General features: G+C 54.6%; 1 protein-coding gene across 1 annotated transcript in view; it reads right to left on the bottom strand.

Moving 5' to 3' along the window:
- Window positions 1-334, bottom strand: part of LOC125617682 (beta-1,4-galactosyltransferase 3-like) — a 9,996-nt gene extending 9,662 nt beyond the window's left edge. The window contains exon 1 of the mRNA XM_048806022.1: window positions 51-334. The gene's annotated coding sequence lies outside the window, so the exon portion shown is untranslated. The remainder of the gene's footprint in view (window positions 1-50) is intronic.
- Between the last annotated feature and the right edge of the window lie 12,552 nt (window positions 335-12,886).

Here is a 12,886-nt window from a genome sequence, read left to right on the forward strand (position 1 = left end):
CCCGCCACAAACGCTTACACCCCCATAAGAGCAGAAAGTCTGAGAAATACCCGTTCTGCTTTGGCATAAACTGCGCGGCTGCGAGCAGAACTCGGGGTCAACACAGCGCGTGCGCAGGCGCAGACGGAGACCTGCGCGGCGCGGTGCGCTCCAGGCGCGGCGGAGCGCGCGGGGTGCCGGGGCCGCCGGGAGTTGTAGGCGCAGCTCCTCCGCTGGGAGGGTGGGGAGGGAGCGCTCCGCTGGCTCCGGGAGTCCTTTCCTTGGTGTTGCAACCTGCAAGTTCCGGTTCAGCCCAGGTGAGCGCCTCCATCGCACTGTCGTGTCGGAATTAAATGCCTCTGGGTTTCTCTCCACGCATTCCCATAGGCTCCCCTGGAGAAAGTGGGCTCTTTGTGACCTCTCAGTGCCCTTGTTCCGGCGGGAAAGCCCTGGGCAGCTGTTGCACCTGATGAACAGCTTTGGACTCTGCGGCCCTATATGAAGCCTCGCCCTCCAACCCTGGTGCAGCACGAGCGCACCTTCCTCTGCCCTGGATAAACCCGGAGTGGTCAGATTAGGTCACGGGGTGCACAGGCAGCTGCGGAAGCCCAGGGGGGCCGCCAGACCCAGCTCAGGGCTCAGGAAAATTCACAAAGACCAGACCTTGTCCAAGCGAAACTCCATATTCTTCGCCCTAAACCCACCCCTGTCTCCGTTCAGGCCTATCTACCGTCTCTTCCACTAAATGCTCCGGCTTTCCTCCCACGTGTTTAAGACAGTACCTCCGACTCGTCTGGAGTTCTTTTTTCTCATCCACTTGCCTCCCTCAACCAAGTCTCCGGAGTCCCATCGATTGGCTCTATCTCCAGAGAGCCACAATCTACTTCTCCTCCTCTCTACTGCCTTAACTTTCCAAGGATCCCCTGGATAACTGTAGGAGCCTCCTGACTATTCTGCCTGCTCCTGTCCTTGCCACCCTCCCTCTCATCTCAGGAGCAGCCCACGGGCTTCTGTTAAAATATAAATCAAATCCTGCCAACCCGTAGCCTAAAATCATCCCAGGCTCCACCTCCTTCAAAACAAAATTCAAGCTCTTCACTTCGCATGCCTCCAAGATGCCATCCCTCTGTGGTCTTCAGCCACAACTCTCTCCCCAGCCAACTGGACCTGGCCAGGCCCTGCTCTTTGTGACTTAGCATTTGCTATTACCTTTGCAGTTAGCTTTTCTAATGCCTGGCTCCTTATCCTGCTCGCCTCAGCTCAAGGCCTTCTCTGATCGCTCCAGCCTGAGAAACTCCCTCTCCTGTTTCCTCAGTCACACCATCAAATAGTTTTCTCAGATTGCCTTTCATTTTTGGAAAGCACCCTGGCCATTTACTTGTGTATCCATGGCTTGGCTCTTCCTTAGAATTGGGGCCTAGAGAGCAGCAGCCTTTCTTACCTTGTGCACTGCTGGGTTCCCAGTGCCTGGGGCATGCTAGGAGGCACTCACTCAGTGGACATTTGTAGACTGAGTGGATGAAAGCTGAGACTGGAAGGTAAGGTCCAGTCACCGCAGCATCCTGCATTCAATGGGTTCCGCCTGGCCAGAAGTGCAGGGGGTGGAGAAGCCCACCAGGCATTTATCTGGCTGAGGTTGGGGGACCAGACCACAAAGGGACATAAAGGACCTCAAATATCCACTGGCTCAGGGTGGGGAGTCAAATCAGGGTTTCTATCAGGGGTGGGACAGACTCTGATGAGGACCTCAGGAGGTGGATTCCTGGACTAGGTTGGCTGTAGAGTTAGTGTGGAAGATGAGTCCTGTCCTGCGGGAAGCCATCCATGAAATGTGTGAGGACCTTTTCAGCATCATAGCCAAAGAGAGAGTAGATCTGGCATTGGGAACTTCCTGTGGCAGTCCCACCAGGACAGACTGCCCAAAGCGAGTGAACTCCCCCCTCTGCTCTGCCAGAAGTTCCCCCGCAGCTCTGGAGATGGGTGTAACCCCTAGGAACTGAGCAGCCTACCTGCCCCCACCTCTATCCTGTTTTGGTGAAGAAAGCCTTTGCTGTCTTCTGATATAAATAAAACAAACACAGGCTCCTTTCTTTGGTAGAAGCTGGACCTGTCTGGTCAGCTTTGCCCATGACTGCCCACTCTTTGAAATTGTGCTCTGTGGTCATTTCTCCACACTATTTTTCTTAGCTTTTCTCAGCCAGCCCATGCCACCAAAGGGAAACCCACTCCCTCAGGCACGATGCTGTCCTGCAGAGATGCTAGGTGGAAGGTGGTGCTACTCTGGGAGGACACAGGGAGCTGATCACTGAGAGTCACCTTCAGCCTTGGGAGCTGCACCTGGTCAGTTTGGGCACCAAGAAGATGTGAAAGAGCCAATGATCTTCAGTCAGGCATTTGGAGGTCCAGGCTAGAAACGTTAAGATTCAGAGTCACCCATAAGGAGAATGAGAAGACGGGTGCTGGGGACAATCTGAGAACCGTAAAGGGGTCTCCCCAAGAGACTGAGTAGGGAGAGAAATCCAAGGGCAGCAGAGGGAAGACTTGATCAAGTGCTGGGGGAGAGAAGGTTTGACAGAATGCAGTGCTCAGCTGTGACAGATGTGCCCGATGGTTGTGCAGGCCCTGACCTCCCTCTGTCCTTGTGAGTCCTGCACCTCCTCTCAGGCACTCTGAGCAGCCCTGGAGGGCCAGCCAGGTCGATGATCTCCACCGGGCCCCTCTGATCAGGGCTGTAACAGGGTAGGCTCTGCAACTGGTCCTGAAAGGCACCCCCTCCCTCTAGAAGGGACACAACCTGACTCTGAGTGTACTTGTTTATTTCTCTCTGCCCCTGGTAATCCCTAGGCCTCACCTCTTTGTGGTGCATGAGTGCAATTTCAGCAGCTTTTCAGGCGCCGGTGTTCTCTTTAGCCAAATATAACCCTCCAGCCCCTGGCCAGAAAAAGCTTCCTCTTGTGCACACCTGTGCCTGGTCCATTACAGGCAGGGGCGCTGTCCAGGCAGCCTCCCCCCACTTCTCCCTCTGATCCAAGGGAAGCCAACCCCACGATGCCAGCCCTTAGGTGAGCCTCCTCCGACCACAATGAGGGCGCGCTGCTCTGCCTTGAGGCCCAGGTGTGCCCCCTGCTACTGTGTGGCGCCAAGGTGATGTGGGTGCCTCCGGCAGCAAGGACTCCACGGGGCTGGGCACGTGACGCACACCGCACCGGGACCTCTTGCTGCACCTGGTTGAGGTGGACGAGGGCATCCACCACTACCCAGACGTGGTGCTGGCGGCCAGGCGGCGCGCTAGGAGCTGCCACTCACCTTCACCATCTATGGAGACCTGTTCTGGGGCTTGGACTAGGAACGCAGTAGCAGTTGCCGGTAGCACCACGGAGCTCCTTCTGCACCTTCTGCAAGATGGTGTGGCACGTCTCCTGGGAGCCACGCACATTGTGACGCGTGAGCGTCGCGTAACTGGAAGGGTGTGGTCAGGAATTTGCGAGGAAGAAAAGGCGCCGAGAGGAAACTGGGTGCATGCCCAAGGAGTAAAAAGGAGACCCTGCGCGTAACCTAAGAGGAGGAGCCCAATAAAGTGATGGCATATGCACATGCTCCAGTTTGGGGCTGGTGCCCACTGAAGATTCTCGGAAGGATGCGTGCCTCCCCGAGATGGAGTAGGACAGGCTTTAAAACATCTGATCTTGCCCTCTTTCTTGGTCCACGCAAATAGAGGGGTAAAGGAGCCTTCTAGGGGCTAGCGATGGAGTTCTCTACTTAAAAAAGACGTTTTGTCATTTTTTAAAAGGCTTTTGTGGTTTTGGGGGGGGGGGTTTAAAAAACCAAAACACTGCTTTGTGTGTGTTGTTTGTTGCTTTCTTTTTGTTTTTGAAGTACTGGGGATCCACCCGGAGCATTCTACCCCTGAGCTGCAACCCCAGCATGCACACCCCCACCTTTAAATTTTTTGACAGGGTCTGGCCTTAAGTTGCAGAGCCCTCAAAACTTAAGAGCCTCCTGTCTCAAACTCCCACGTGCCTGGGATCACAGTGTTTGCCACGAGGAGGTGCCAGGGGTCGCTGCTTTATAGCGGCTCAGGTCTCCCTAGGGTCCCCGGGCCAGCCGGGCGGGGATGCCTGTAAACAGCACTGTGATTAAACTCCTGCAGCTTGTGTCTGGCCGTCCACAGGGGGCTCGCAGGGGACGGGGTCCAGGAAACTCTGTGGGAACTGCGCCCCAGAGGCCTGGGGCCCAGCCACCTGCTTTCAGAGCCAGTGGAGTTTCGGGGTCCGTGTGCTGAGCGCTTCTGTGGGGCTTTGGCGAGCCGCTGAGAGCTTCGTGCAGTGAGATGAACAAAGTCAATTGAAGTGACAGATACAGGTCCCAGTCACCATGAGAATGCCTCCCTTCCAGGGCTCCAGTCCACCAGGTGCTGCGCCCTCTCCTTCCATCCCCGTGTCCACCTCCTTGCCTGTAGCCAAGCCTCGGTAACTGAGCTGGGGCCCCCACCGCCGCCTGCTTGGTTCCAGAGCTCCTAGATGCTGTGGGACTTCCCCTCCCCGACTCTGTCCTATTCTTTTATGCGTCCCCACCTGAATCTATCCTGGTGTCTCTGGCATGGATGAAGAGGGCCTGGTGGCTCCCAGACCTCAGGCTTTGGGGGCAGAGCTGGGCGAGCCTGTATTAGTGACTTAAACTTTCTGAGCTTCAAAACCCTCCAAAGGACTTGCGGGGGTGGGGTTCGAAGTGCAGAAAGGAGGGTGAACCACTTGTTTATTACTTTTGAGGTTTGGCCACCAGGGGGCTCTTGGCTTCAGAGTTGCTGCTTTGTGGTCCTAGAAGAGATGAGGTTCTCAGAGCCACCCCAGGAGCTTTGCTGGGCTGGGTCCCTTATCAGTATGCCCTTCCTTTCCCACCTTCCTCTTAAATCCTCCAGGGTCCTCCTGGAAAAAAGCCTTTCCTGATTCTCTCCACCCACCTCACCCAACCCTGGGCACAGGGCCCTCCCATGTGACCATCCGACCCTTTGGGTGTAGTTCTACCCAGCTGGACTGATCTCTGAGGGCAAAAACCACATCTTTCTCCCCATTGGATCACATAGCATCATTCATCTAGAAACATTTATCGATCAAATAATAACATACATAATAACAGCTCCAGTAGGGGCTGTTCTAGGCATGGGTCATGGTGTGTGTGTGTGTGTGTGTGTGTGTGTGTGTGTGTGTGCGCGCGTGCGCTCAGTCTCACAGGAGAGAGATAATGGATAAATCAATATATATTGCCAGGTCAGGTGACGATAAGTGCTGTGAACTTAAAATAAAGCAACATAAAGGGAAAAGGTATAAAGGGATGCTCTTTTAGTTTGGGAGGTCAGGGCCTCTTTGAGGTAAAGGCAGGTTCCTAGCCATGATGGAGTGGCCTGTGTCAACCGAGATTGTGAGACCAGCTGGAAAACCGAGGAACACACACACCAGTCCAAAGACATTGGAGAGCTACCAGGTGGCCAGTAACCTAGAAAACCGGAAGCCCCTTCTGCTGAAGGGGCCAGAAGGCTAAGGAAGCAAGCAGAGAGCACCGGCTCAGAGGCGGGACTCAAGCCTAGCTTTGAGCTGCGTCACGGGTGGGCTCGAGACAGCGTCGTGCTGTCTGGAGCTACTGCCGCAGGAAGAACTCGAGGGACCACCATGCAGCGGCCGAGCCCAGCAGAGTGCTTAGACTTTCCCTGGGCAACCGCAGGACGGGGTGAATAGAACTTGATGTTCAGGATCCCACAAGAAGGGACCCAGTGAACACCCACACCTTCTTAGGACTTAAGAAGGGATACAGATGAGAAGTAAGGGTCACCCACAAAAGGCCAGCCATGCCTCAAACTCGACCCTGGACTGGATGGAGGGGATCTATCCCTACGCTATCTGCTTGCCAGAAGGCAAAAAGAGGCTCTTCCCAGCCCCATGAGCCCATTTAGGTTTAACTAAAGTTAACTTTGAAACTCGTTCCTCAGTCACTGTAGATGCCTTTCAAGTGCTGCACAGCCACACGTGGCCACGGCTGCCACGTTGAACAGCACAGACCACAGAACCATTCCGCCATCACTGTGCAGCGCTGTCCTAGATTGTCCTTGATTCCAGAGGAAGGACACTTCAGACAGCACTCAAAATACTGGACATTCTATTAAAAAATTTTTTTACGAGCCTTCTGGGAGACATGACAGAACAACTGAGCACCAGGAGGATTTCACAGGTCACCCACTTAGAGGAGAGCAGGCCTGGGCTTCGACTGTCCCCACAGGCCCAGGAAAACAGAGACGCACTGGAAGAGCTCACTGCCGAGTTGGAATACGTTTTAAAAGGACTCAGGCAGAGAACCAGAGTGGGCTCCTGCCCTGGACACTACAGAATGACATGCTACAGGGGCACCTGGCTCCACTTGGCTCCGCCCTCCTCCACAGAGGGCTCTCCCCACTGCCAGCCCATGACAGCACCAGCTTCACGCCACCACTGCCCTGGCCGAGTGCTCACAGGAGCTCACAGGCCTCCTGTGAGTGCCCCGTGGACTCCCCCAGGGGCAGTGGGCACGCTTGGCTCGGCAGGTTTCTCTGAATGCTCCGTATTGTCCACTGCACCTGCGCCTCCGGGAACCTTGGGAACACCACCACCGGCTTTCTCGGCACAGCTGGGTTAAGGACCAAGTCCTCTGGTGAGCCCCTGTTCTCATCATTCCCTCGGTGGTCGTGTTTCCCCAGCTGTGCTCAGTTACAGTTTGAAAAAGCAGAGAAACAATTTTAGACTCCGGGTCAAATTATCTTTCTCCAGAGCATATCCACTCTTGCTTCTAGCAGGTGGATCACCTTCGACTGATCAGAGATGGAGGAAATTTCAAGTCTGTTTTGTTTTAATTTTGTTTGTTTTCACATTTTTTTCCATTTTGTTTGTTCTTGTTTTTCAGCGCAGGGGATTGAACCCAGGGGTGCTCAACCACTGAGCCACATCCCCAGCCCTTTTTATCTTTTGTTTTGTGGCAGGGTCTTGCTGAGTTGCTTAGGACCCGGATAAGTTGCTGAGGCTGGCTTTGAACTGGCAATCCTCCTGCCTCAGACTCCTGAGAGCTAAGTCTGGTTTCAGTCCTCATCAGGTCTCATCTATTTTGGCCCAACCCACTCTATAAGGTCCCCCACTCTATAAGTTTCTGTAAACTTATAGAAACACGTCAGTGTTGATGCTCGTCTTTGACAAGCCTCAACCACAGTTTTTACCCCTGTAGCTCCTTGTAACTGAGAGTAGTCTACTCAGCTTTTCAACATCTGCTTGGATTCAGCAATGATTGATAAAAACCATGTCCAGATACTTGGCTTTTCTCTCTTGAGTTCCCACTTCTTTCAGATCTTTACCGTGAACTTTTTCTCTCCATTGACTCCAAATATTTGAAACATTCTATCCAGCTTTTCTATTTTTTGGTTGGTTGTTTGTTTCTTTTCCACAAAGGCATTTGGTTTGAAATGACCTGGAAAGCTGTGGTCAGAATCTGGTCACCTGAACTAGAGAGTTTGCTGCACCTTCCTGCTCTGGTGCCTCTGTCCCTGCGGTTCTAGGATGCCAGCCATGAATGGACCCCCAGAGGCCTGTTTGTCTCATGGCCAGCTGACCTGACACAAGAGCTGCACCACACAACGTCCACTCTGTGGCATCACCAGCTGTGAAGGTCGCCCAGCAGGGGAGTCAGCAGTCCCCTGCCCCCCTCCTCCTCCATGTCCCCACACTCCATGACCTTCCCCTCTTCTAGGACATGCCTGTCATCCTCAAAGAGCCCCGGTGTCCCTGTGTTTCACATCTGGAGCATCTTGTAATCGGGGGCAGGACGGTGCTGGTCTGGAGGTCTTGGGGGGGGGGGGCTTGCCCTGGCCTTTGGTGCTGAGGACTCTGCTGTGTGGCCCTGGAGCATCTGGGTGAGGACGGCCCCTTCACGGAACCAGCAAATGTGACCGGATCTGAGTCCACCTGGGGATCCTGTGCAGAGGATCTTTGGATTAGAAGAAGTGTGGTTTGGGGTGCAGTGTCTCAGGGTGGCCCACTGCCGGGAGAGTTGTTGTGTCCTGTCCCCACAAACTTTTGCATGGGGAAGGCAGGATCCCTTTGTGCCCAGACTCCAGGACGTGAATGTCAGGTACCTGGGTCAGCACTGGGGGACCTAGAGCACAGAGAAGGGTGGCACAGGAGTGGCCTCTGCACAGCCCCCGCTGACCCTTCCCTTTCAGCCTCAGCCCTTCCTGCCTTCCTCAGCCCAGGCCCCTGGAGGAGGCTCTGTCCCTCTCTGGCACATGCAAAGATAGTGTTTTCTATTTGGGAGAGTGTCTCATGAAAAATGTCCTCCTCTCCCTCACCCTGCCATCCCTGTGGCCCGGGGAGCTTGATCTGGAGGTCCCTAAGGCGGTGGCATTGGCCCAGGGCATTTGGTTGGCTTGCTGCAGCTGTTTGTGGGTATAAGAAGTCGGTGGTATGTTCTGGCCTCTTCCACAGTTCAAAAGATAGAGATGATTCTAGAATAAAAACAGAGCTTTCAGGGTGAGGAAGGTCAGAGCCTGAGGAGGCAAAGGCTCTTGGTCCTGCGCTGGATGGACCTTCTCACACTGCAGCTCCTACCTGCGCGTTTCTCCACGTTGAACCCCAACACGGAGCCCAGAGACCCTCCGTGGGGTCAGTCCACCTGCAGCAGCCCTCTCTCCTCTGCATGCTCACAGAGCAGGAAGCAGCAGCAACCAGACTTGGAGTGGGCAGGTCTGGGACCCCTGATGTCACCTGACCAGCCCTTTCTGTCTGGGGCCCCAGGACAGACATAGGAGGAGCAGGCAGCTGGAGACACTTTCTAGATTGGGCTCCCCAATCCAGGGTAGCCCCAGGACCACCCAGGAAATGAAACTGAGCTCCTCTCACTCCAGGTCCAGCGGCCGCCTGACCATGGCTCCTCCCCCCATGGCCAGTTCAGGTGTTGCCTTCCCAGGTGTCCATCTCCACTCCCCTCAGATGTGAGGCCTGGCTCCCTCCCTCCCTCCCGCTCCCCACTTGGAATTCTTGAAGCTTCTCTCTAGGAGCAGGAGGGTCTGGGGCCAAGACCTCCCTGGCCATCAGCCCATGTCTGGCCACCCAAGAAGCTTCCAGAAAGGATGACTGAATTCAAACTCCTCTGAGATGGTTTCCTCCATGGTCAGGGCTGTAACTGAGAGCTGGGCCCCTGGCTCAAGCCGCAGACGCGGGTGTGACACTGTGCTCTTCCTGTGTCAGTTTGAGTCCAGAAAACAGCTGGACTTGCTGGCATCTTTCAGCCAGTTCTCACGTCTCCCACGGGCCCTGCACTCACACCTTCAGAATGAGCTTCGACTTCTAAATAGTTCTTTCATCCCCACAGGCCTCCCCCCTCATGGTATCTACCAATTCTCCTCTCCTTACCATATCACCATTTTGCCCTTTCTGGGTCTTCTCTGCCCCTCATGACACATTTTTGCATCCCGGGGTCCCCTAAGGCCACAGGATCGTTTTTCCAATCTGAGTAATTACTGTTCATACCGAATGAAGAGATTAGAAATTATTTCTGTAACCCAGGAGTTAAAATACATATTTCTAATGAGTTTCCTGATACGTCATTCTTTCACGTGAGATCAAGCAGGACTTGACATAGAGCCAGGCACAGAATAGGGCCACAAAAATGTTCTTTTGATGTTGTTGTTGTTGTTCAAAAATAGTGTTGTCCAGAGCTCCATAACAGTAGAAGGAAGGGAGTTAAACCAAGAGATGAATCCTAGCCCACTGGACAGTGAGGGGAGGAGGGGAAGGAGTCTGACACAGTGTTGTATGGACAGGTAGTCGGCCCTGAGGGGTGAGGAACCCAGTGCCTTGGGAGAAATGTGTTGTCTCTCTGCAGCTAAGTCCTCTCTTCCCTAGGGCGCTTTCAGAGGGGAGGCTGAGGAGAAGCTTGGACCCCTTAACAGCCCCTCTGTCCTGCAGGACAGAATGTCACCAACCCGGTTCCCCGACTTGCTTCCTTCTGCCCCTGAGACAGACCCGAGCTTGTCTGCAGGGGGCGCTCCACCCGCCAGGGCCTGCTGGGCGCCCCGGCCGCGGGGTTGGCGCTGTCCGTGGTCCTGGAGCACCGCAGGTCTCTGAATCCAGGAAACCGCCCACTCTTGCCATTCGCCCAAATCCCCAGGCACAAGGTCCGAGCCCCAGGCCCGCAGGACGCCCAGGTGAGCAGGATCCGGGAAGAAACGGGGCAGGTGGGCGCCTCTCGGTGCTTTCCCTCAGACCCTCTGTTTGCCCTGTGCTTATTCCTCCGCTCTGGTGGAGAGACAGGGGAGAGGAGGAATTCTTCTGAAGACCACATATTGAGTGTTGCTGGCTGTCCCCTCGCTCAGGAGGCCAGGAGGGAGCTGGGTGTCAGCTGGCGCTCCCCGGTGCCAGGCCCCGGGTGCCAGGCCCCGGCTGTCTCCCCACACTGCTCCATTTCACCCTCGCCACCAGCTGAGAGGGGTCAGTTGGTAACTCTCATCTGACAGAGTGGGAAACTGAGACTCCTCGTGGAGTGGCCATACAGGGTCTCACATCATCGCCTACATTCTGGGGTTGGGATGGCAACCGACACCCACCTGGTACCACAGAGCGTGCTCCTGAACCCTGTATCAAACACTGGATCCCCAAAGAGACCAGACACGCTCTGGGGCGGGTTTGCATTCAAGAGGGATGGACCATCAGACCATCGCCCAGGAGCTGCCACCAGAGGGGAGTCCAGGGGGTTTGAGGTCATTTCTCCAAGGACCAGTTCCCAGCACCACCTTCCTCCTAGTTCAGGATGCTTTGCTTCCAGCGGATTCTCAACCTGCTTACTACAGGCAAGGAGTGATCCACCGGAAGGTTCCCAGAGGAGGAAGGTCCCCGGTGAACTTCCGTGGGTCTTAGGGGAGCGACCAAGCCAGCCAGAGCACCTCGGAGAATCGGGATTTCAATGTGGCCTGCAGAGAGGGTCGGGGGAAGCGAGGGGAAGCAGGAGGCTGGGGATGAGCTGCGCTGAAGCAGGAAGAACCGGCCGAGGCTGGAGTTGGTAAGGGGCACCTGCTGCCTGTTCTGGGCCGGCAGCGGTGTGAGCTGTGGGCCTGTGGCTGTTTCCTCACTGCAACCAGAGTGCAGGGATTTGCCTCATGGAATAGACTGTGTTGGGGAGAGGCTGAGATACTGGAAACACCCATAAATCAGCGTTGAGCTCTGCCTTGGCTACACACCGGGCAGGCATTGGAGCCGCAAAGACAGCCAGGTGGACTCGGCCCTACTGCAGAGGGAGCCCAGCCCGGCCTGCAGCCTCCATCTCCTCCTCTTGCCCTGAGCAGCCCTGGGGCTGCTGCGATTTGGGGAGGGGCTGTGGGGACCTGGACCCACTTCCACCAGGACCGACTTCCTTTCAGCGTTCACTCAGCCCTGGCTTTACCCCCTCACCATTTCAGGATATGCCAGGCCCTGCCAGGCCCCTGGCCTTCAGTCAGATGGGTCTTGCTGACTGTCAGGACCTCTCCCTGTGTCCCCACAACCAATAATGTCTGGCAAGCTTTATACTTTGCAGACCTAACTTTATCTCCAGAGTCCTTTGAGAAAACTGTTCCAATTTTAGTGTTGTCAAATCGATCAAGCCTCTGGATAGGCAGGATGAGTTGTCCTTGACATTGGGCCATAATCTCTGTTAAGGAACTTTTATTTTTTATTCAAAATCTCCAACAAAAGATGACTCTCAGAACACCAGACATGTCCTATCTTGCTATATTTTCACGTTTTTGTTACAAAGATTCACATTGTGCGGTCATCTCTCAGTCCCAGAAGCAGGACAAGAAGGTCCTCTTCATGAGTGACCCCTATACGGATACTTGAGAGCGTCTCATTTTCTGCCTTTGACTTTAAGCACCATCCTTGTGTACGTACTCTGAAATAAGAGTGGGTGCTTTAGAATCCTGTAAGAACATAACAGTGTGGCCCTGTGTATTTGGTATCACCAAAAAGGACTATATAAGTTTTCTTTTTCTCAGAGTTGGCATAATGCACAATTTGTCTCCTTCTGCTCCTTGACATTCTCTGGTGTTTCACATTAGGTGTGTGTATGGTGAAGACTGACCCTGACTTTGCACGACTTGACTTATGATGTTTCAACTTGACAGTGGTACAAAGCAGGGCTGGGGATACTGCTCAGTAGAATAGTGTTTGCTCAGCCTGCACGAGGCCCTGGGTTCAGCTCCCAGCGAGTCCCACCGTTATCAGGGTAAATGAGGGATCCATGGTAGTGTGCTGAGCCCCTGAGCTGTGCCGTCCCGGGGTTAAGGGTCTTATGTGCACCGCCGTCATGACCCAAGGAGCTCCTGTGGCTGGGATATTAACCCAAGCTGACTCTGTCTCTAACTGAAGCATTTATCCAATACTCTGTGCCACATTGGACTTGCCCACTCCTTTCCTCATGGCCACTTGAACATTTAGGAGACAACATTGCTGTTTATTTACGTTTGGGTGCTGCTTGAAAACCCGTCACTGCTTTTGTCTTAGCACTTAAAAAACCCAACGAGTTTAGGTTTCGAGAAGGGCATGTATGTGGTCTGTCTTCGGTCCACCCTCTCCACCATCCACCAAGGACCAGCTTCTGGAGAGCAGGATGGACAGCGGGAAGGCATGAGCCAGACGGAAGCCAGGGGCATGGCCTCCAGGAGGAGGGTCGCAGCTGCAAAGCTGGGGTGGTGTGAACCAGCGTGGAGGGTCCAGGGAATGGTGAGGTTTGCAGGGAGACCATCAAGAGCCCGGAGAACCAGAGGAAGGAGAGGCCTGTGACAGGTTGTCTGAGGCCAGGAAGAGAGTCATTCTCAGCTCTTAGGCTGTGCACAGGCCCTCTGGACACCCCCCCCCCCCCCCCC

This window comes from Marmota marmota, unplaced genomic scaffold, assembly GCF_001458135.2.
Source record: "Marmota marmota marmota unplaced genomic scaffold, marMar, whole genome shotgun sequence".
Taxonomy (NCBI): domain Eukaryota; kingdom Metazoa; phylum Chordata; class Mammalia; order Rodentia; family Sciuridae; genus Marmota; species Marmota marmota.